The sequence below is a fragment of the Lissotriton helveticus genome, chromosome 2_1 (assembly GCF_964261635.1).
Source record: "Lissotriton helveticus chromosome 2_1, aLisHel1.1, whole genome shotgun sequence".
Taxonomy (NCBI): domain Eukaryota; kingdom Metazoa; phylum Chordata; class Amphibia; order Caudata; family Salamandridae; genus Lissotriton; species Lissotriton helveticus.
Window position 1 is genome coordinate 681,129,520 of NC_136059.1, and position 24,146 is coordinate 681,153,665.

Genomic DNA, 24,146 nt, shown 5'->3' on the forward strand with positions numbered 1-24,146 from the left:
TAACAGATATTTACCAATTATTTCACCCCTCTACCAGTCCATTGCCACCAAAGCCCACACTTCTGCTCGTCATGCATCACTGCTTTAGATGCAGCCTTTACCTCACTAGGCAGTCAACTTCTCACGCACTGGCCGTAGCGTTATTGGGAACACCACAGGGCTAACAATGTGAAATTATCCCCCTGGACTGCTGCAGGAATTCATTAGTTGGGAGATATCTGTAGAGATGGAGCACTACTGCACTATGAGTCACTGATGGAAGACGAGGGACTTCCCCTGGACAATTTCTCCTGCACACGTCACTGATTGGAGCACTGGGTCACAGATGGGGTGACATAGTCAGCGAGCCACTCACACTCTACACAATAAAATACCTTCACATCCTTGGTCAGGACAGTGGCTAACCGGCTCTCTACACTTGCACATTGCACCAACACTGGCATCTATTCATGGTCGATGACAGATTTTGATGACCCCTGCATGGAAAGGAACGGTCCTCCTTATTAAAGAGTCCTACCTACATACTACGAAACACCTGATATCAATTAATCCAACTATACATCTTACATAGAGCCTACCTCACCCTTCCTACATAAACAGGTACTTTTATTGTGATGATGCTGCTTGCGCCTATTGTGCACTAGTAGATGCCAACTTAACACACATGCTTTGGGCATGTCTCCACCTACAAAGCTACTGGAGGCGAGTGATAAGTTTTCTCATACATTGCAGTAATAGAGCCCTTTTGAACACATGGTGTGTGTGCTAGGCCTATATAAAATATAAAGCATAAGGCCACATCCGGTTTATTGATCTGGGCCTGCTGTTGGCCAAAAGGCTGATCAGATCCGTAGGTGGAAATTCCCTGATCCCGCACCTCACATCCTGGACACTTTCGATTACAGACTGGGCACAGGCAGAGAGTGTTGCCCTTCATTGGGAGGATGCTTTGGGACTTCGTAAACATCCTGTAGCTGGTAATTGGGATGCTATTAAGTCAGATTTACACTCTGATTTACCAGACACCCGAGTATTATCTGATGATCAATTAGTCGATAGAGGAAGTAGGGGATGAGCCGTGAGAGATGCATCTACTGCCTCTTTCTGGTGCATCTGTTCTGGGTGCGGCACATTCCCATGCAGCGCCCACTCTCATGGAGAAACAGGTAGAAACGTACAACACACGTTCATTCTAATAGCTGTCATAACGGTATTGCTTTTTTGGGGGGCAGGGGTAGGGCATGAGGGCAAATGCATTAGTTCATGTTATTTACTCCTCTGATTTTAATTGTATTTGATTGAGCTTGCAACTGTCTGTCACTGATAATGCACAATGTCAATTACTGTACAGATAACATATCCTTACCTGTTGGACACCTTCATTTATGTTGCTGACCTTAATTCAGCTTTTCCATCAAGTGTCCTTTACTCTTTTCTCTCTTGATTGATGTTTTCTAACATGCTGGGAGTCGCATCGGACTCATGCAACCGGCGGTCACAGCTACAGCCTGCTCTGTCAACTTTACTCTTATCATATCTTTCAGTCTTGATATAAATTTAAATTGCCATAGTATAATGCAAACGCCTATTGCCAGCTTTATGCTCGTAAAGTGTATAAATGTAACTGAACCAAAATGCAATAAACAGATTCAAACAAAAAATAAACATATTAATTGTTCATAAACAATTCACTTAAATAATTGCCTTCCCTTCTCTTGTCTGGAGAGAACAGGGTTACAGCCACTGTCCTTCGCCAGAGAGGTTATCATGTAAACGCGTCCTTTGTTAAACAGAGTGGATGAAATCAGCAGAAAGGTATGCATTTGCACCTTTCTCGATTGTGAATACTGGCATCTTTCTTTTGCAAATTCAGATGTTTATTGATTCACTCTCATGAGCTCCTTCTGACAGTAAACATTAATCATATTATTTTAAAAAGCTATGATTGCACATCTTTAAGAGATATTGTCCTTCCACTGTTCCGATTTGCCGTGCAGTAGTGCCGCAGCTTGGTGAAAATAAAGCATTACTTAGCTAGGAAACATTTGTGTAAGTACATTTTATGGAACCATTTAATAAACTAATTTAAACCACTAGGTCTCAGAATGCAGTACTATCTTCCACTGATTGATTTTTGTTTTATAATGTTCCATTTGTCCTAAAATCTCACAGTGCATCGAAATAGCAGAACTGATATAAAATAGAGGATCAGTGACACAATATTGATGCACACAAAAATATTAGAAAATACATATTAACCAAAAAATCGACCTCCTATACTTAATGAAGAAAAACACAAAGAATGACAACAAAAATATTTCTGCCATAAGTTACTAAAATTGATAACAAAAATATTGGAAAGAAAAATATCATAACCTTCAAATAAACACAAAAGGAGTCAAAAATATCGATACACACACTATTGACTACATTTATATCTCTAAAATATTACTTTATAATTACAAAAACATAACAATATTGTACATTATATGAAAGAAGAAACCAAACATTGAACAACATATAAGCATATTGTACCAATTAATAAATAAATAACATTACTAAAATATAAATCATAAAATTGAAATAAATCATTTGTAGTAATAACACATATTTAAACAATATTTTATATATACACATATATATATATATATATATATATATATATATGTATATATACATACATATATATATATATATATATATATATCAGTAGCGGCCGTCAGTAGGTGTTTCTGTAGGGCGGTGACGTGGGCAGGGGGAGGGGCAGGGTGGGGGGTAGTAATGTATGGATTACGGAGTTTTACAGGTAAGTAAACATTTAAAAAAATAAAACAAATTTTGTTGGGCGCACTGCATCACATTTGGTGATGCAGTGCGCGCAACGAAATTCGTTTTATTTCCTCTCTTTTCCAGGCAACTCTTGTTGGATTGTGTGCGGCTGTGCCTGAGCCGCGAGTGAGACCCCACTGTGCGCTGCACAGCCCTGCTGGGACGCCACATGATGAGTCAGCAATAGGACAGGCAAATGCAAATTGAAAGATGCAAAGCGGCACTCCTGGACTCTGAACTGCTGTGCTAACCCACTTGGGAATAATTTTAAAGAAATACAGAGAAGTTAGCAGGCGACTCACTGAGGGAATATCCGTGCACTACATATCCCAGAAAGCTACGAGTGGGGTCACACCCTGTTGGGCGGGAAATATTGAATTGAATAGTGGTGCCGGAACACTGCCTGCTCCTTTTTATGTCAGTCTTAAGTCCCCAGATGAAGTGCTTGGACACGAAACGCGTCGGGACATGGACATTATTTGAGCAACAGCAATATGATGCTTTGAGTGCATTCTCTCAATTAAATGTGCGATAAAGACAATTTACCTGTGTGTGGTCCTGTCTCCTTTTCCAGGCAACTCTTGTTGGATATATATATATATGTATATATATATATTCATACAATACAGAATTAGGAAGTAACGTCTTTTATTTTCAAAGCACTCTGGGAGATGTAGTTCATTTAAATCATTTTCACAACCCTCCAATGGGTTTGGCTGCTGTACTTCGATGTAGGACAAAGTTTATAGCCCTCCATTGGGCTTCAGAATGGAACTCTGGATGCCTGTATTTGAAGACGACACACCATCCTTATATCCAAGGACCCAAGGGGTGGAAGATTCCACTTCTGTGCGGGTGCAGTTGGTATTTTAAATACATTAAATGAACTACATCTCCCAGAGTGCTTTGAAAATAAAAGATGCTACTTCCTATTTTGGGGGTGTTGAACTGCATTTTAAAATGACCCACATGACTCCATTTTGTGTTGCCATGCTCTCGGCAACCTGGTGAAGAATTGCTTTCCACGTCCCTGTCAAAACTTTCTGAACCCTCCCTGCTCCTTGTGGTCGAGCCAATTCCGAGAAGCTGCCTGTGTGCCTCACCCCCCCCAGTTGTGCCAGAAACTCAGCCACATCCTGTCCATTGTTGGTAACTTAGCCTGTCACGACCAGATGCCCTGTGACTACACTAACTGATAGAGGAAGCACAAGGCTGTCCCCGGTGACCACACCAACTGATAGAGGAAGCACGAGGCTGTGCCCCATGACCACACCAGTTGGACAAGGAAGCACGGGGCTGCGTACATTGTTCAATCAGAGACAGATGTCTGCTGGCCACGATTGCACCACACAAGAGTGACGAAGAACTTGTCAGATGAGGAACTTATCTAAATAAGGAACTTGTACTGTGCAAATGGGCGTGGCTAGCGCTATAAATATGTGTAGGCTGCGGAGTAAAGCAGCATTCTCCGTAGAATTGTCTTTGTACCATTCTGGGACCCTGTCCTTTGCTCGAGCTAATAAATAAATTACTTCCCTCCATGGCTGGTTGTCCTGGTCTCTTTGGTAATGTATGATTTAAGCAAGAAGAACCCGTAAATTCTAGGTGTCCCCTGCACCGCTGGCTTTGACTCTCCTAGTGGTGAGGGGTCTCCAAAAAGCCAGCTCTACAATTTGGCGCCCAAGGTGGGGCGTCTTAGGTGGTCGTCATCGAGCCTGGTGGTCGTGAGGAGTCCGCGATCGAACGCTAAGGGAGGCACGCCACTACACTGACTTAAAATTGTCTTTGTGGTCCCGAGGTCTCCGATTGCGTGATTCCTCCCTCCAGTGGGCTACCTGACTGCGGCCCCGACTGACGTCCCAGTTCTGGTTCCTAGTTTTGGGAGATCGGGATCTTTGTGACACCTGCCGTGTGATGGAAGATTAATGGCCAGGTAAGAGTGGGAGTGGCCCACTTCTTTGGTGATTTGTATCTTTGTTTTGGGTATTGTTCGACTTTTGCTAAAGCCGAAAACCAAAGGGTAAGTACAGTTATATGCTGTAAAAGTTAGATTTCACCCTTTGATGTTTGGAACCAGGACACACGCCTAGAGATGCCTGGATTTAGTAAGTTTCGGAAATGGTTTTGTTGTTATTGTACACAGGATTCCTCCTTTGTGGACCCCTAATCATGAAGTTTATTCTAAACATGGTGTTGACCCAATTATGTTTTGCTCACTATGGCATAAGTGTACCAAGGGTAATGCTGAGTTACAATGGCCAATGAACGGTAGTTTTGAACCTCCTGTGTTAGATAATTTAGAGGAGAAGTTGTTTCAAAGAAAAGCTAGACCTGCGATGTTTGATTCCTTTCGGGTTTGGCGCAATGAGCCAAACAGAAAGAAATCAAACTCAAAAAGAACGAAGCTAAAATCATACATATGAGTGTGATTCAGAAAGCCCAGAATCATGATAATCAGAGAATAGAGGAGGATATAGTAATACATGACAGAATACATCGAATGCAGATAGATGGATGTTACATTACAAAGAAGGTTCCCGAAAATGCCCGGGACAAGGAGGAGGACCCTCTCATGTCCTCTATGTTGAGCACCCCTCCACCTTATACCCCTGCCATGTATCTGTTAAATAAGGGTTTTCCAATGAGGGAGGTACAGCCTGTCTGGAGAGATCACGTTGTTGGCATAGATGGCAACACTGACACTCCAGCAGGTTTTAGACAAATGTGGGTTCATGGTTGCCTTCATTTAACAGAAAATAAAATGTTGCATTAGTCTTAGATGATGATCTTTCTTAGAATTTTGTGGGCTACACACCTATGTAAAAACAATTAGCAAATTCAGATTTATTTTTTACAGGAAAAATAGTGGCGCAAGGGAAACACAGAGTGTCTGTGAAAAGTTTTGCTTCTAGAAAGTCAGAATTAAGGTGGCTTAACATGCTTACATGTTTAGTCATTACAAAGTTGACAAGATGGTTACAGTTAAGTATATTTTCTATTTTGTGTTCCGTTAATGTGTATTATGTTTTATCTCCTGATTAAAAGTTACTTTTGATATTTTTATGTGTTATGAGAAGTGTTTCTTTTTTTTGTGTGTTGTGTATTTTTGCTTCTGCCCACAGATCATTCATGGATTGTTTTGGGTGGTTTTAAGGCTGACAAGACACATGAGTTGGTTTAAAAATAAAAAAAAGTCATAGTTATGAGAGGAAAAAGGTGAAATGTGCGCCCTGAATGGCTATAGGTAGGAAATCAGGGTAAAAGAAGATTAGAACGTACCAAGAATGTTACAGTAGGTGTAGGGAAGTAGTGGAAAAGCAGAGGTCAACAGCAAACGCATCAGTGAGGGTCCATTCCACGAGGTGGTGAAATGACTGTTCCATATGTACCTGTGGGACCTAATCAACATGCAAATTGCAACAAGAAGCGTGTTGTCAGCAGTATGTTGAAAAAAGATGTGTTTTTTGCATAACTCCTTTGAAAAGAAATGTTTGTGTGTTTTTCTATTTTTGTGCATTTTGTCCTTTTATGAATTGTTCCTGCTGGTCCTGTGTGTCAGAAGTGACACAGTAAGTTGTGTTGACAGCTGATCACCACTAAGGTGATCTGCTGTCAAAAGGAGGGTGAGGAAAGTAAGGAAATAGAATTTTGATTTTAAACCTGACAAATTAGCAGGCCAAAATATTGGGTTTTGGGCTGCAGGTTCCCTGTGCATAAAGTGCATGACATAGTATTGTGTGTCACCGCTCATTTGCATGTGCTACTGTAATTTGTTTATGCTTTTTGTGCTTGGTGTACAGCAAGTATACCTGATGGCTTGGCATGTGAGTTTTTATCTTACGCGTGTTTTTTTTGTTTTTGCGTTGATTTGAAACATTTTACTTTTGATACTATTACAAGCTCCCCTGTGTTGTGAGGGGATGGTCATGATAATGCCCATCGCTACGCAACAGTTGGTTGGACTTGTTCTGGTTACTAAATTCCACAGATATGATATTTCATGCTGTGAACATGAGAGACAACACTTCACCAGTGCATGTCTATTTGGCTATAATGGTATTGAAGAAAAATAAAAAAAGTTATACAAGATTAAATGCGTGTCACCTGCAGTTAGTCACATTACTGCCCCTTCCCTTAAGGGACGGGCGGCCCTTGATTACATGCTCCCTGATTGGACCCTAAGGAGGAACTATAAATATGTGGCTCTTACTAAAGGTGACCTAAACTTTTCTCATGATATTGCACTAGTTAATCCTGTTCTGCTTCCTAGGTAGTGTATGGCTTTGTTTCTCAAAGGAAACCAAGTTTCATTTTCCCCGGGAAGGAACTGGATCAGTTGCTGAGTAAAAGGTGTAGCAGCCGGTGGTAGAGTTAAAATTTGTGTACTATTTTGGTCTTTTGTGTATCACCCATACTCTTGGTGCTGTGTCACATGCCTAACTATCACCCAAGTAATTTCTTGTTCTTTCTATAGATTTTTCTTTTGCTGCTTCTCCCCTGATCGATGTTGCATTGTGCCTAGTTATTGGGGATTTTAGCTGTGTCCTAGTCCCATTTCCCTTTTCTGTATTCCTTTCACCAGTCAGCCCTTTTATTATTGTTTATGTATTGTTCAAGTTCACACTCTCAGACTGCAGTGATGTACCAGGGAACCCCATATTATGTATAAATCCCTTCTGTATGACCAGGCTGGTTTTCAAGAATTTTCTTTAGGCCCACTTCGATGTTTTCCCGTCTGACTGTCCCATGGCGTCTGGCCACTCCCTTGAAGATTGCAGGTCACCTGCTTGCAGTCCCATTGTTAAATACAATTAATTGTTTTTTCGCTAATTTGAAGGAAACTAACAACCGTGTCACATTTCCTACATCACTAGGTTCTGCGGGATCTTCCAAAGTAAAAGGAAGAGTCATAATAAACTGCAGAACGGTGACAAAGATGAGTCCTAACTCCCATCAGTGACAGCTACAGATGAGGGGCGGACGTCTTGGACCTACAGTCCCAGCACCCAGAAAGTAGCAAGGCTGGACAGTGATCGCCAGCATATCATCAATGGTATTTCCAAAGTATTGTGTTTGCGTCATCAGACGGCGTTGGACATCAGAGAAGAAAGAGGAGCTGATTCCCTGTTTGCCACAGAACAAGAATTTTAGTGCAAAGGAGCGCAAAAGAAGGATCCCTGTTGTTGACGACAGGGCTGGTTTGAGGCTTCAGTTTTCTACCTGTCATGGGCTGGTAACCTCTGACAGCGCGCGGTTCTTTGACCCCCTTGGCCTAAGTTTTGACCACACCCCCTCCTTTCCTTTGCTCCAATAGAAGGACAGAGCACCGGAGGATCCAAGATTGACAAAAGGAACTACATTTGTAATACCTATGTCAAAAGGAAAATTAGAATGGAAGAGCAGCCCGAGCGTCCTCTGACACTGAATAACAAGTGTTGGTGCCTGAAAGTGTTGCTGAACGTGAAAGCCTGTTGCTCTTTCCTGATTAACAGGACGTGGGTCTGCACGATATGATCTGCGCCCACGACCACCGAAGAGCATGGTTTCTGTAGTGCCTGCCGCAGAGGAGAGCTATTGGTGCACTGCCTTGAGACATTGAGACTTTCGAGTGAGCTGTGAGTGTTTGCCAGGAGGGCACTCCAACAGATACTAAGACGCACTATTTTCATGGAAAGGCCTGGATTGAGAGGTCCAACGCGGAAGAAGAAAATGGAAGCAGATTTGATGGACGATTGAAGCCTACCAAAGAGGCTTAGAACGGACTTTGGGCATAGTTGCACAAGCAATTCCAGTGCAATGATATAAAGCGAATGTTAGATATGTTCCCATTTGACTAAATTGCTATGGAAGAGGAAGTGGCTCCGCCTCTAGCATCCAAAATGGTCCAACAGAAGTGAATTTGTGTGACTGTTCATACTGTTTGCTGGCATCATTTAAGAGTAGTATTCTGTTTAGTAGAACAGTATCAAGCCCGTACTCAGACAAAGAGTATCACCATTTCACCTGAAAGTATTGCTAATATCTATGGCCCGTTTGATATCACACAAGGACTGACACAGATGGAGTAATGATAGTATCTATTAGCTGGAAGGCCCATGGATTGCTTCCCATTCTGATTAGTACAAGATGATCTGGTGTTGTCCCTATTCAAGTTATATGTGTGTAGGTTGAGAGACCTAATTATGGTGGTATATATATATATATATATTTACTAAACTCCAAGTTAAGTAATTTAGGTAATGAAGATGTTCTGGAGTACAGTGCATTGCAGAACGAGAGAAAGGTCCAGGAAATGATGGACATTGATCTAGACGACGATTGATTGTTGCCTCTGCATGGCAAAATGAGGGACTGTTGAACTGCATTTTAAAATGACCCATATGACTCCATTTTGTGTTGCCATGCTCTCGGCAACCTGGTGAAGAATTGCTTTCCACGTCCCTGTCAAAACTTGCCCAACCCTCCCTGCTCCTTGTGGTAGAGCCGATTCCGAGAAGCTGCTAGTGTGCCTCACTCCCCCCCCGGTTGTGCCAGAGACTCAGCCACATCCTGTCCATTGTTGGTAACTCAGCCTGTCACGACCAGCTGCCCTGTGACCACACCAACTGATAGAGGAAGCACGAGGCTGTGCCCTGTGACCACACCAACTGATAGAGGAAGCACGAGGCTGTGCACTGTGACCACACCAACTGATAGAGGAAGCACGAGGCTGTGCCACATGACCACACCAGTTGGACAAGGAATCACGGGGCTGCGTACATTGTGCCATCTGAGACAGATGTCCCCTGGCCACGATTGCACCACACAAGACTGACGAAGAACTTGTCAGATGAGGAACTTATCTGAATAAGGAACTTGTACTGTGCAAATGGGCGTGGCTAGAGCTGTAAATATGTGTAGGCTACGGACTAAAGCAGCAGTCTCCGTAGAATTGTCTTTGTACCATTCTGGGACCCTGTCCTTAGCTCGAGCTAATAAATAACTTACTTCCATCCACGGCTGGTTGTCCTGGTCTCTTTGGTAATGTATGATTTAAGCAAGAAGAACCCGTAGATTCTAGGTGTCCCCTGCACCGCTGGCTTTGACTCTCCTAGTGGGGAGGGGTCTCTAAAAAGCCGGCTCTACAGGGGCACACCTGAAGCCAAGTAATTTGCATAAAACTCGAGCGGGAGAATGCAGTTGAAAAGAGCAGGCTGCTGACACAGGCCTCTGATGAGAATCAAAAGAGATTCGAAACGCATAGGGCAAAGAACGCTTTCTGCGGGGATGCCAAGCTGGATGCCTTTCTGAAATAAAGTATGTTACTCACCAGCTACGGAGTGCGGTCTTGAATCTGGGCAATCCTGTTGTATGAATATGACTGCAGCGGTTCCAGGCTGCGTGAGATAACGCACCATCCTTATATCCAAGGACCCAAGGGGTGGACGATTCCACTTCTGTGCGGGCGCAGTTGGTTTTTTAAGTACAGGCATCCAGAGTTCCAATCTGAAGCCCAATGAAGGGCTATAAACTTTGTCCTACTTCGAAGTACAGCAGCCAAACCCACTGGAGGGTCGTGAAAATGAATTAAATGAACTACATCTCCCACAGTGCTTTGAAAATAAAAGACGTTACTTCCTAGCTTGGAGGCACACCTGAAGACAAGTAATTTACGTAAAACTCGAGCGGGAAAATGCAGTTGAAAAGAGCAGGCTGCTGACACAGGCTCTCTGATGAGAATCAAAAGAGATCCGAAACGCGTAAGGCCAGGGACGCTTTCTGCGGGGATGCCAAGCTGGATGCCTTTGTTAAATAAAGTATGTTACTCACCAGCTACGGAGTTCAGTCTTGAATCTGGGCAATCCTGTTGTATGAATATGACCGCGGCGGTTCCAGGCCGCGTGAGACAATGCACCATCCTTATATCTAAGGACTCAAGGGGTGGAAGATTCCACTTCTGTGTGGGCGCAGTTGGTATTTTAAATACAGGCATCCAGAGTTCCGTCCTGAAGCCCGATGGAGGGCTGTAAACTTTGTCCTACATCAAAGAACAGCAGCCAAACGCACTGGAGGGTCATGAAAATGAATTAAATGAACTACATCTCCCACAGTGCTTTGAAAATAATAGACGTTACTTCCTAGCTTGGAGGCACACCTGAAGCCAAGTAATTTGCATAAAACTTGAGCGGGAGAATGCAGTTGAAAAGAGCGGGCTGGGGACACAGGCCTCTGATGAGGATCAAAAGAAATTCGGAAGGCGTAGGGTCAGGGACGCTTTCTGCAGGGATGCCAAGCTGGATGCCTTTCGGAAATAAAGTATGTTACTCACCAGCTATGGAGTGCGGTCTTGAATCTGGGCAATCCTGTTGTATGAATATGACCGCGGTGGTTCCAGGCCGCGTGAGATGACGCACCATCCTTTTATCCAAGGGGTGGAAAATTACACTTCTGTGCGGGCGCAGTTGGTATTTTAAATACAGGCATCCAGAGTTCCATCCTGAAGCCCAATGGAGGGCTATAAACTTTGTTCTACAGCGAAGTACAGCAGCCAAACCCACTGGAGGGTCGTGAAAATGAATTAAATGAACTACATCTCTCAGAGTGCTTTGAAAAAAAAAGACGTTACTTCCTAGCTTGGAGGCACACCTGCAGCCAAGTAATTTGCATAAAACTCGAGCGGGAGAATGCAGTTGAAAAGAGCAGGCTGCTGACACAGGCCTCTGATGAAAATCAAAAGAGATTCAAAACGCGTAGGGTCAGGGACTCTTTCTGCGGGGATGCCAAGCTGGATGCCTTTCGGAAATAAAGTATGTTACTCACCAGCTACAGAGTGCGGTCTTGAATCTGGGCAATCCTGTTGTATGAATATGACCACGGCGCTTCCAGGCCGTGTGAGACGACACACCATCCTTATATCCAAGGACCCAAGGGGTGGAAAATTCCACTTCTCTGCAGGCGTAGTTGGTATTTTAAATACAGGCATCCAGAGTTCCATCCTGAAGCCCAATAGAGGGCTATAAACTTTGTCCTACATCGAAAACAGCAGCCAAACCCACTGGAGGGTCGTAAAAATGAATTAAATGACTACATCTCCCAGAGTGCTATGAAAATAAAAGACGTTACTTCCTAGCTTGGAGGCACACCTGAAGCCTGGAGTCCTAAAGTTAGGAGTTCTAACTTTACTACTCCTAAACTGAGAAAATCCTAATTTTAAGACTTTCGGTATTCACAGATGGCATTTAGGAGTCCTAAAGTTAGGAGTCCTAACTTTACTACTCCTAAACTGAGAAAAATCCGAATTTTAAGACTTTCGTTATTCACAGAAGGCATTTAGGAGTCCTAAAGTTAAGACTCCTAACCTCTGTGAATACCGAAATGAGTAAGTGCCTTCTGTGAATACCAAAATGGTAGTAAGTTTAGGATTTTGTCTTAAGTTAGTTCTGTGAATCGGGCCCTTAGATTTCAAAAGAAGTCTTTTCAAAGTTTGGAAATTATTAGAGAATGTGATGTTTGAAATATGATATGAAATGTACAGATGTGTACTGTAGTTTGTTTTATTGTAATGAAATGACGATTGAAATAGTTTGTGCATAGTAACATGTGTACATTGATAGATGGATTAGTGATTATGGTAGTTTGTATATGTTTGTGTAAAGGTGCAGATGAATTTCGCCGCATACTTTCATGTCTCTTTGAAATGGGAAGTGCAGTCTGTCAATTTTCATTGTTTTTGTGACAGAGGAATGTCTCTACGTGCACATGTATTTGTCATATGTGTTATGCATCTGAATAGGTTAGATGTATAAAAAAGAGGTATACATCTATTTGTGTGTTTCTTTTATATATAATGATGGTATGCAAAAGGTACAGACAGAAGCATGCATATTTTCAATAATATGGTGAGACTTATAAAAGAGATATATGAAGGGTTGCTTGTTTATATTTTGCTAGGCCCAACACTCTGAGTGGTCGCAGAATAGTGAAGCTGCAAGAGAAAAGTGAGGTTTTAGACATGTTGACAGAAGGATTACCGATTATGGTAGTTTGTATGAGTCTGGTGAATGGTATAGTTGAAGTATGTCACATAATTGTAGGTGTGTTCTTGAAATAAGAGCTGCAGTATGTTAAGTTTTAAGGTCTGCATGGTTTTCTGACTGAGGTAAATGGATTCTCACATGTGTTATGCATCTAAAAATGACACTAGCAAAAGGTACAGACATATGCATGCATGTTTTAGGAATATGGCCTAGGCCCAATGCTCAGTAGTCACTGAATACTGATGCTGCAGAATAAAAGGGATGTTTAATATATTTTGGGAGAGGGAATAGTGATTAGAGAATATTGTTTGAGTCTGTGAAAAAGTGCACTTGAAAAACGCTGCTTAAATTTAGGTTGCCTTTTAAATGGGAAATAGAGTCTGACAAGTTGAAAGTCCTTTATGGTCTTGTGACTGAGGTATGTCTCTATTTGCACATGTATTCTGACATTTGTTATGCCTATGAAGAGTATAAAGGTATACAAAAAGGTATACATCTATTTGGATGTTTCTTTTATATATGATGCAACTAGGAAAAGGTACAGACTCATGCATGCTAGCTTTCCAAAATAGAGTGAGAGTTGCAATTCACACATTGAAAAAGGTGACTATTTGTATTTGTAAGGGCCCAACACTCTCAGTAGTCGCTGAATAGTGAAGCTGCTGCACACAAGTGAGGTTTAAGATATGTTGGTAGAGGGATTAGTGATTAGGTTAAGTCATATCAGTGTATAGAAATGTACACTTCATATACGCCACATACATTTAGGTGTTTCCTTGCAATGGGAAGTGCGGTCTGTCAAGTTTAAGGGACTTTATGGTCTTGTGACTGAGGTATGTCTCTACTTGCACATGTTTTCTCACATGTGCACTGCAAAATAGGATGCATGTTACTTTGCTGAGGAATTATGTTTCTGAGTAGTTATTAAAATTGATTTGAAATGTACAGTAGATAGGATAAGGTAATATTTAGCAAAAGTCAACCACACCTGCTGTTTGCATTTGTTAGCTAGTATGCTGAACTTGAAAATGTGATGAACTTGTGACCTGCCAGTACAATTGAATGTTGCAGTAACTGTTACTATGGAAACAGGGATTGAGCAGAATGGGGGAATGGTTGAAATTTAACTGTGGATTTAAAATGTGAATTTTAAATATAAGTGATATATTAGTATATTAAAGTTTTTCTAAGTCAGTAGTATGTGTAGAAGTAGTGTGTTATTAAATAAAATACTAGTATTATTAGAAATAGTTTTCAAACTCCTGTAAGGGTTTGCGGCTCGATCGCTATGCTTTACTGAGGCACCGCGGTGGAGTGACGACTCCAGAAAATTACAGAACCAGTTTGGGTACTTTTAGAAGACAGATAAAAAGGGTTAATATGTCTTACCAATAGAAATGTGTTTCACAAGTTGACATAATGTAGGAAGCAATGTGATTTGTTACTTTCATTTACTTGTGTACAGAAAGAGAGGGAAAGTTTGCCATTACTAATTTTACCTTGTTGAGAGTGCTGCATTACATTTATTGTGCGCAAAAGATGAAGTTTGCCGCATACTTTCATGTCTCTTTGAAATGGGAAGTGCAGTCTGTCAATTTTTAAGGTCATGGTTTTGTGACTGAGGTATGTCTCTACGCGCACATGTATTTGTCGTATGTGTTATGCATCTGAATAGCTTAGATGTATAAAAAAGAGATATACATCTATTTGTATGTTTCTTTTATATATAATGATGGTATGCAAAAGGTACAGACAGAAGCATGCATACTTTCGATAATATGGTGAGACTTATAAAAGAGATATATGAAGGGTTGCTTGTTTATATTTGGCTAGGCCCAATGCCATAAAGAAGCACGTGGTCTCATGTTGATATAAGCTTCATTTAATAAAGGCTTAAATCCTCAACAGCATTAGGGAAGCGCGGACGCAGCCGCTGGTCAGTCTTCAGTCAAATATCTGATTCTCACCAGCTGTTCCCTAATGGAACGCTACCAGATTAATATGGTGGCGGTGTCCAATGGACACCGCCAGCCATATTACGATGGCAAAATGTGTGGGCCTTTCTGCGGCGGCAATGCCGCCACGGAAAGGCAGGCAGAGATTTCTGCGGGGCCCCCTGCAGGGCCCCCAGGTTGCTGCCACTGTCGGGGGGTGACATGGGGGGTACCAATGGTACCCCCCACATTTACATATGCAAAGCGGCGGACACCTCGCGGTGCCTGCCGCTTTGCATGTGTGAATGCGTAAACTTATGTTTTACATTGTAGCGGGTGATGCAGAGTGCACCGCCCGCCACAATGTAAAACATATAGGATGTGCCCGCCACTGTGGCGGGCACATCCTAATACCCCCAACGGGACCCCCGCCCTTATGGCGGGCGGTCCCGATCTCCGTTAGGGTGGCGGGCGGACAAAGTCCGCCTGTCATCCTAATGGACCCCCATGTCTTTTGTAGCTGACAACAACTCTGAGATTTTAGGTAGGGTAAATACATCAATGAAGATATTCTTATTAAGTTCTCTGATGTCCACACACAAATGGATTTTTCCGTTGGTCTTGCATGCGACCACCAAGGGGGCGACCCAATCAGATGATTCAATACATTCTAATACATTTTTGTCTACTAGTTTTTGTATTTCCTTTTGTACTTCATCTTTAACTCCCAAAGGGATGTTCCTAACCTTATGAATTACCGGCCTTGCACTTTCCTTAAGAATAATTTTGTACGAGAATCCACTAAGTTCTCCCACATCCCCTGAGAAAACTTTGGGAAATTTCTAAAATATTTCATCACAAGTATTATCTTGCAATGAATCAACACATAAGACAGGTTCATGACTGTTTGGGTCTAAGCGTATACCAAGTTCACCTTGGTCCCACCAACCTAAGACACACGGCCCTGCTTTTGATACGTATAGTTTACAAGGGGCAGACCTTCCTTTAAACTTGAATTCAAGTTTACGAAATCCTAACAAATCTATTTGTTCACCTGAATAGCTTACAGGACAATTGTCTGGCTTATCCAGAACATGGTCAATCTTTGAACAAATTACTTCTTCCCATCTGTTTTTGTTAATAATAGTGTAAGGGGATCCCAAATCCGCAATTAACTTTACAGAGACGCCACCTGCTGTAATTTCACAAACAGTTTTTTCCTTATTTTCCCTTGCATTAACATTTTATAATCATCATCAATGCAACACACATTGTATTCATAACTTTCACAATCTGCACCCTCATCATCATCCTCACACTCTTCCAATACACACTTAACTGTTTTAGAATTCTTACATGCCCGTGCAAAATGGCCAGTCATTTTGCAATATGCACACCTTTGGCCAAGAGCTGGGCATTTTTTGTCATTGGCTAAGTGTGAAGAGCTCCCACAACGGTAGCAAATGCTTTTAGAGTCTGCAATTTTGACGTTGGTACGTTCTTTGGATTTGCTTTTACCTTTAATTATTGGTTCGGGTTTACTTTTTCCGAATTAATTTAGTTAGACTCTAACAAATTTAATGACTTCATCACTGTTCTCAACCTTTGCCTTGTTTACTACAGTTTTTGTACATTTGGACGTTACCTCAGCTTTACTAATAATGGATGTAATTTTACGTAGACTTGAATCACCGTTAATCCACAGTTTCTCTTGTAGATTCTGATTATTGCAATGCATAACAAGTTGGTCGCCGATTAGTTCTTCCTCAATGACGCCACATTTACAAGATAAGGCTAATATTCTAAGTGAGACGATATAGTCCTCCACTTTTTCATTAGGTTCTTGTTTCCTGCTGTAGAAATTGAATCTATGTACAGCTTTCCACACAGTAGGAGCAAAATATGTGTTAAGGTCATTACCAGCTTGGGTGAACACATTAACCTCACTGCTTGTTAAGGTTTTTTTCCCAATTCTATTATAAACTCTCAAACCACCTTGACCTAAACAATGTAGGAGAATTTTCTTTTTCCTTTCTGGAGGTAGTTCCTTACTTTCAAAAGTTTCCAGATAATTAATTAAATAATCCCTCCATTCATCCCATCTTTGACTGGATACTTCACAGTCTTTGATCAAAAATGCTTGAGGCGCTGGTAAATTCATAGTGGTGGTAGCCATAATGAAACGCACACAGACAGGAACAGTAAAAATTTCCTCCTTCATCTTTTTGTGATAAATAAGCAAATATTTAACTAAATTGCTAATTTCCAAGAAAATGGTGGTGATTCGAGTTGTATTTAAAAGGGTCTTAAAGAGTTATTTTGACTCTCAACTGTATAAAAGACTCAGTCACTTGAAGGTAATGAGGAAGAAAAATAAACGAAAACGATACCTTTGTTGACAGGCTGTGTGCGTGTCACAGAAGAAATTTGAAGTACTTGCCTCGATGCGTTTAAAGCTGAGGAATGAAAATCATTTCAGTTAATCACACTGTTTTTAGGATTCACGTAGAGTGCTCCGGAGTAATTAAATAATAATGCGACTCCTATTCCAAAATGGAGTCACGTTGCGTGACCATGAACGTGATGACGCTGAATGACCTGAATATGCTTACGCGCAGCTAAAGCGTGATTCCGGTGTGACGAGAAGAGCAGAACAACGATGACCTCAGCAGAGTTCCTTCGTGCCAACTGATGGTGGAATGTTGCACAGTTTGTAAGATGCAGTGTAAACGGCAGCGTGCAATAAAGATAAAACTTCGGAATTACCATAACACCGAATTGCATAAAGATACTTCACTTTCTGCATGGATTAAGTTATTATTTTTTTCCTCTTTATACACTGTTCATCCTTTCAAAGAAATTCCATTGCAAACTGAATACATAAAATACTGTGACTTACATCGAAAGGTTGTCTTCCATGCAGGATGCTGTTTCGTAAGAGTAATTTGATTTTTCTTCTGAATGCACAACGTCCACATGGATGATGCTAGATTTCAGGATAATCTAGAACTCCTTATAAATCCATATAAAACATTGTGCTATGCACGCATGGGTTCGTATCCCATCCTCGTCACCATTGTTATAAAGAAGCATGTAGTCTCATGTTGATATAAGCTTCATTTAATAAAGGCTTAAATCCTAAACAGCATCAGGGAAGCGCGGACGCAGCCGCCGGTCAGTCTTCAGTCAAACATCTGATTCTCATCTGCTGTTCCCTAATGGAACGTTACTAAGAACAACTAAGTATATTCAAATAATAATACAAACCTTACAGAGTTGCACTCGAGCTGTGCACGAGGAACACCGGTCCAGCTCGTGGCCCAGCTCGAGACACGACACCCAACACTCTGAGTGGTCGCAGAATAGTGAAGCTGCAAGAGAAAAAAGAGGTTTTAGACATGTTGACAGAGGGATTACCGATTATGGTAGTTTGTATGAGTTTGGCGAATGGTATAGTTGAAGTGTGTCACATAATTGTAGGTGTGTTCTTGAAATGAGAGCTGCAGTATGTTAGGTTTTAAGGTCTGCATGGTTTTCTGACTGAGGTATGTCTATACTTGCACATGTATTCTGACATGTGTTATGCATCTGAAAATGACACTAGCAAACATACAGACATATGCATGCATGCTTTTAGGAATATGGCCTAGGCCCAACGCTCAGTAGTCACTGAATACTGATGCTGCAGAATAAAAGGGAGGTTTAATATATGTTGGGAGAGGGAATAGCGATTAGAGAATATTGTGTGAGTCTGTGAAAAAGTGCACTTGAAAAACGCTGCTTAAATTTAGGTATGCTTTTTAAATGGGAAATAGAGTCTGACATGTTGAAACTCCTTTATGGTCTTGTGACTGAGGTGTGTCTCTATTTGCACATGTATTCTGACATTTGTTATGCCTATGAAGAGTGTAGAGGTATAAAAAAGGTATACATCTTTTTGTATGTTTCTTTTATATATGATGCAACTAGGAAAAGGTACAGACACATGCATGCTTGTTTTCTGGAATATAGTGACAGTAGCATCTCTGTTCTGATGAACCGATCTAAGGAGGTAGATATTACTCTTGGACTCGTTAATTCACTCAGGCACTCCCATCAACATTGTGAACTCAAAAATAGGATGCATGTTACTTTGCTGAGGAATCATGTTTCTGAGTAGTTATTAATAAATGTTTAAAAGGTACAGTAGATAGGATAAGGTAATATTTAGCAAAAGTAAACCACACCTGCTATTTGCATTTGTTAGCTAGTATGCTGAACTTGACAATTTGATGAACTTGTGACCTGCCAGTACAATTGAATGTTGCAGTAACTGTTACTATCGAAACTGGGATTGAGCAGAATGGGGGAAAGGTTGAAATATAACTGTGGGTTTAAAATGTGAATTGGAAACTTAAATATAAGTGATATGTTAGTACATTAAAGTTTTTCTAAGTCAGTAGTATGTGTAGAAGTAGTGTGTTGTTAATGAAAATACTAGTATTAGTAGAAATAGTTTTCAAACTCCTGTAAGGGTTTGCGGCTCGATCGCGATGCTTTACTGGGTCACCGCAGTGGAGTCACGACTCCAGAAAATTACATAACCAGTTTGGGCACTTTTAGAAGACAGCTAGAGAGGGTTAATATGTCTTACCAATAGAAATGTGTTTCACAATTTGACATAATGTAGGAAGCAATGTGATTTGTTACTTACATTTACTTGTGTGCAGAAAGAGAGGGAAAGTTTGCCATTACTTCTTTTACCTTGTTGAGAGTGCTGCATTCCATTTATTCTGTGCAAAAGAAAATCTTTGATGAGTTTCTAATATTTGATATTCTGCAATACTATTTCAAAGGTGAGATACACATTTGTAAGGTGTGTTATGTAGTATGCAGTAATGCTTCACTGTTTGTAGTAATATATTTAGATTTGAAAATAATTATTTTCAAAGTTTGGAAATTATTAGAAAATTTGATGTTTGAAATATGATATGAAATGTACAGATGTGTACTGTAGTTTGTTTTATTGTAATGAAATGACACTTGAAATAGTTTTTGCATAGTAACATGTGTACATTGGTAGATGGATTAGTGATTATGATAGTTTGTATATGTCTGTGTAAAGGTGCAGATGAAGTTCGCCGCATACTTTCATATCTCTTTGAAATGGGAGGTGCAGTCTGTAAGTTTTCAAGCTCTACATCATTTTGTGACTGAGGTATGTCTCTACATGCAAATGTATTTGTCATATGTGTCATGCATTTGAATAGGTTAGATGTATAAAAAAGAGTATACATCTCTTCGTATGTTTCTTTTATATATAATGATGGTATGCAAAAGGTACAGACAGAAGCATGCATATTTTCGATAATATGGTGAGACTTATAAAAGAGATATATGAAGGGTTGCTTGTTTATATTTGGCAAGGCCCAACAATCTGGGCGGCAGCAGAATAGTGAAGCTGCAAGAGAAAAGTGAAGTTTTAGACATGTTGACAGAGGGATTACCGATTATGGTAGTTTGAATGAGTCTGGTGAATGGTATAGTTAAAGTAGGTCACATAATTGTAGGTGTGTTCTTGAAATGAGAGCTGCAGTATGTTAAGTTAAGTTACTGCCCGGCACTCATCCAATTACACAGCCATTACTCTTACAGTCATCCTTTTACTCAGGCAGTACACATGCGCTCATACAGTTTTTTTTTTTTTTTTTTAAATACTTTAATGTGCGGTTATACAGATTACGCAGCTTGCTTTGCCTACAACCCTGGGGCTGACAGCATTAAATAATCTCATCCATATAAATAGTACACAGCTGTTGTGCTGACAGCCCAGAGGAACGGCAACGAGTTTGTTGCAATCAAGCGCTTACCATCAAATTGTGAGTGCAATTTCTGCTGGTTCAATTGTTTTAACTTATAGCTCCCCCCCACCCTCCGCTCTGCCATTTCTACACCTAGTGCAAATTGCCACCAACACTGTACCTACTTTTATCTCATTGGGTATTCAATCTGGACAACCAACTCCATGCAATATCAAACATCCATCATCAAGTCAATATGATTTCCGAACTTTCCTAGTAACTGATGAGCCGTTTACACGCTCCCTCCCTTAACCATCTGGCCATGAAAGTTACTCGATGGTATGTCTGTGATGAACTGCACCTCCTGCTTCCAGCCACTGAACGTAGGGACCCCAGATATCCACAGGCCTCGACCTGTTAGGCATCAATTCCTAGTAGCGCGTCAACTGATCTTTACAGTATGTGACTGTATGTAGCCACCCAGCCACAGTGGGGGGTTGCGCTCTCTTCCAATGTATGGCCACCTGGCGCTTGGCCACTATCAATAGCATAGAAAAAAGTTTACGAGAACCCCTTGGGACCTCCAATACAAACCCCAGCAAAGCAACCATTGGTGTTAATGGAATCCGTACAGTTGTAATTACCCCAATGTGTCCTATCAGATCTATCCAAAACTGTGCTACCAGTCTACATGTCGTTGCCAGGTGCAAGAATATGGCATCCCGGGCTCCACACCTCCAGCATGCTGTGTCTGGGTGTAATCTCAAGCGGTGTAATTTTACCGGTGTGTGGTATATTCTATGTAAAAAAGTAAAGTGTATTAGCCTTAACCTGTAATTCGGCGAGAGGTGCTCCAATTGTATACAGCAATATTCCCATTGCTTGTCAGTCATTTGGAGATCCAAGTCCTGATCCCAATCTGTCTTGGATGCATAGGACCCTACTGGGGATGTGGTTTGGATGATGTTGTATATGCGCGTTATCAATTTGCGGGGAGAGGGGTTAGACAATACATCCTCCAATGCTGGCAGGGCCGTCAGTTCCTGTGGGAAGTCAGTATACCGCGCTCTAGAGGCCGCCCTAAGTTGATAGTACAGCAGTGTATCGAAAGCCGAAGGTGTTTGTTGTTTACACATCTGTTGCAATGTTAGGAACGTTGCCTCCGGATACAAGTCCCCCCCTTACCCAGACCATGTGTCTTTGCTCATTGTACAGTCGCCTTATCCATAAGTGGTGTCAATAGTGGGTTACCCCCTAACGGCATAGATGGGGCATATAATTCAAGTATGCCCGCTCTCTCGGCGATACCCCGCCATGTCCATCGAGTCACCTCGACTGTATCTATTTTCTGGTGAGGACGTTTGTAAGGTTGGTATAGTGCCGTATTTAAGGGATTCGGAGCGACCCTATCTATTTCTATCGTCACATGTGGCTGATATGGAGTCGGGGCTGCCAGAAGTGTAGATACTGTGCCTGTGCACTATATGTGTATAGCTCAAAGTCCAGAGCTCCCAGCCCCCCTTGGCTCAAAGGCAACGTCAGTAAGTTCCACGCAACACAAGGCTGCCTGCCTGCCCACACCAAGTCTAGTATGTCCGACAGTAGGCGTCTAAAAAAATGGACGGTAAGTGGCATTGGGATATATACAAACAAATATAACAACTTAGGCAAAACTACCATTTTTGTTATTGCTATGCGCCCTAGCAAAGAGAGGAGTAGTTGTTTGCATCTGTGAACTTTAGTTTCTACCCAATCAATGACTCTCCCATAATTCGCCGTCCATAATTCCTGCAAAGACCTATTTATCTGAATGCCCAGATACCGGGTTTCTCTGCCCGCCCATTGTACGGGATACTCCGTTTCAAATGGATTAGTCCCATCTGTAAGTGCCAGGAGTATGGATTTTGCCCAGTTGATCTGTATACCCGTCAGGCCACCGTATCTGATTAATTCCCTCACTACTATGTCAAAATTGTCTTTTGGATCATTCACATAAACTGTCATATGTTGGAGTACATTGAGATCAGTAGTCCCCTAGACGTAAATCCTATACTCCTGTGTGTGTGATGATGGCGGAGCCTAGCCGCCAATGGCTCAGTGGAGATAGCAAAGAGCAACAGCGATAATGGACAGCCTTGCCGTGTCCCACACGTAATGGTAAATGCTACGATACCTGCCCATTAATTCTTACCCTCGTCACTGGGTTTGTGTATAGAAGTTGGATCTGTGTAATAAATATGGGGCTGAATCCCATGCATGAAAACAAGAAAAAAAGAAACTTCCATTCCAGGGAATCGAAGGCTTTGGTGGTGTCTAACAACGCAGCCATGGCCTGTACGTGAGGGGCCAGGTAGTGCAAGAGTCCGAATAGAGTATGCAGATTATGGACAGTTGACCGGGCCCGGGATAAACCTGATTTGATCTGGGAGTGCTATTTGCGGCAACATCAGTTGGAGCCTGTTAGCCAATAGTTTGGCATAAATTTTAGCATCAAGGTTGATTAAGGACAACGGTCTGTATGAATCGGGCAAGGTCGGATCTTTCTCCGGGTTGAGTAGAGTTATGATCATGACCTCTCTTAAGGTGGGGGGAAGGACACGAGATTCCATTACCTTCTAGTATACAGCAAGTAATCTGGGGACTAGGATATCCACGTATTCTTAATAAAAAGCAGCAATCAGACCGTCTGCTCCTGGGGCCTTGTCGTCAGGCATGCTATTGATAACTTGTCGTATATCTTCCACCATTAGTGGCATTTCCATATACTCGCAAGCTCCACTATTAAACCACGCCAGAGCTACTAAGTCTAGAAAACCTCATGTCGGCTAAAGGTGGGTCTGTTTGGGATGTATACAGTCTTTGATAATATTGTGTCATCAGGGCAAGAATGTCCTGTGGCGTCGTAGCGATTATACCCCCATCAGACTGCAGTTCCGTGATGTAGTCAGCTGCTCTTGGAGCATGCATCAACCTTGCCAGTGTTTTCCCGGCCCTGTCACTTTCCCTGTAACGTCTTGCCTGTGTATATTTATATAAATAGGCCGTCTCCCTCTCAGCCTCTTCCTGGTACGACGTCAAAGTGGATCTTATTCGCGCAGTAGTGGAAGGGGAGGGATTGATATGAAAGTCCCGTTCTAATTCCCCAATCTCGCGTTCTAGCCTCTCCAATGTAGAGCGAATATCTTTAAGGACACCCACTTTCATCGCTATGCAGTTACCCCATGTGACCACTTTGAATGCATCCCATAGGACCCCTGGTGATTCCACTGATCCCTCATTTAACGTGAAGTATTCTTCTATTTTCTCCCTAAGTCCTTCCCTGAATACCTGGTCTATTAAAGCTCCAGAAGGGAACCTGCATGCAAACGGTTGCCTGTACGGCGGTGGTATATGGATTGTCAACATAGTGGGTGCGTGATCAGATAGTGTGTGAGGGCAGTGGGCAGCGTCTATCACCCATGCTTGTATGTCTTTCGACACCAGCCAATAGTCCAGTCTGGACCATGCATTCCGATGGTGTGTCACACATGTGCCTTCTCTAACCGTGTGATGGAATGCCCTTCAGGAATCCACCAAATGCAAATCTA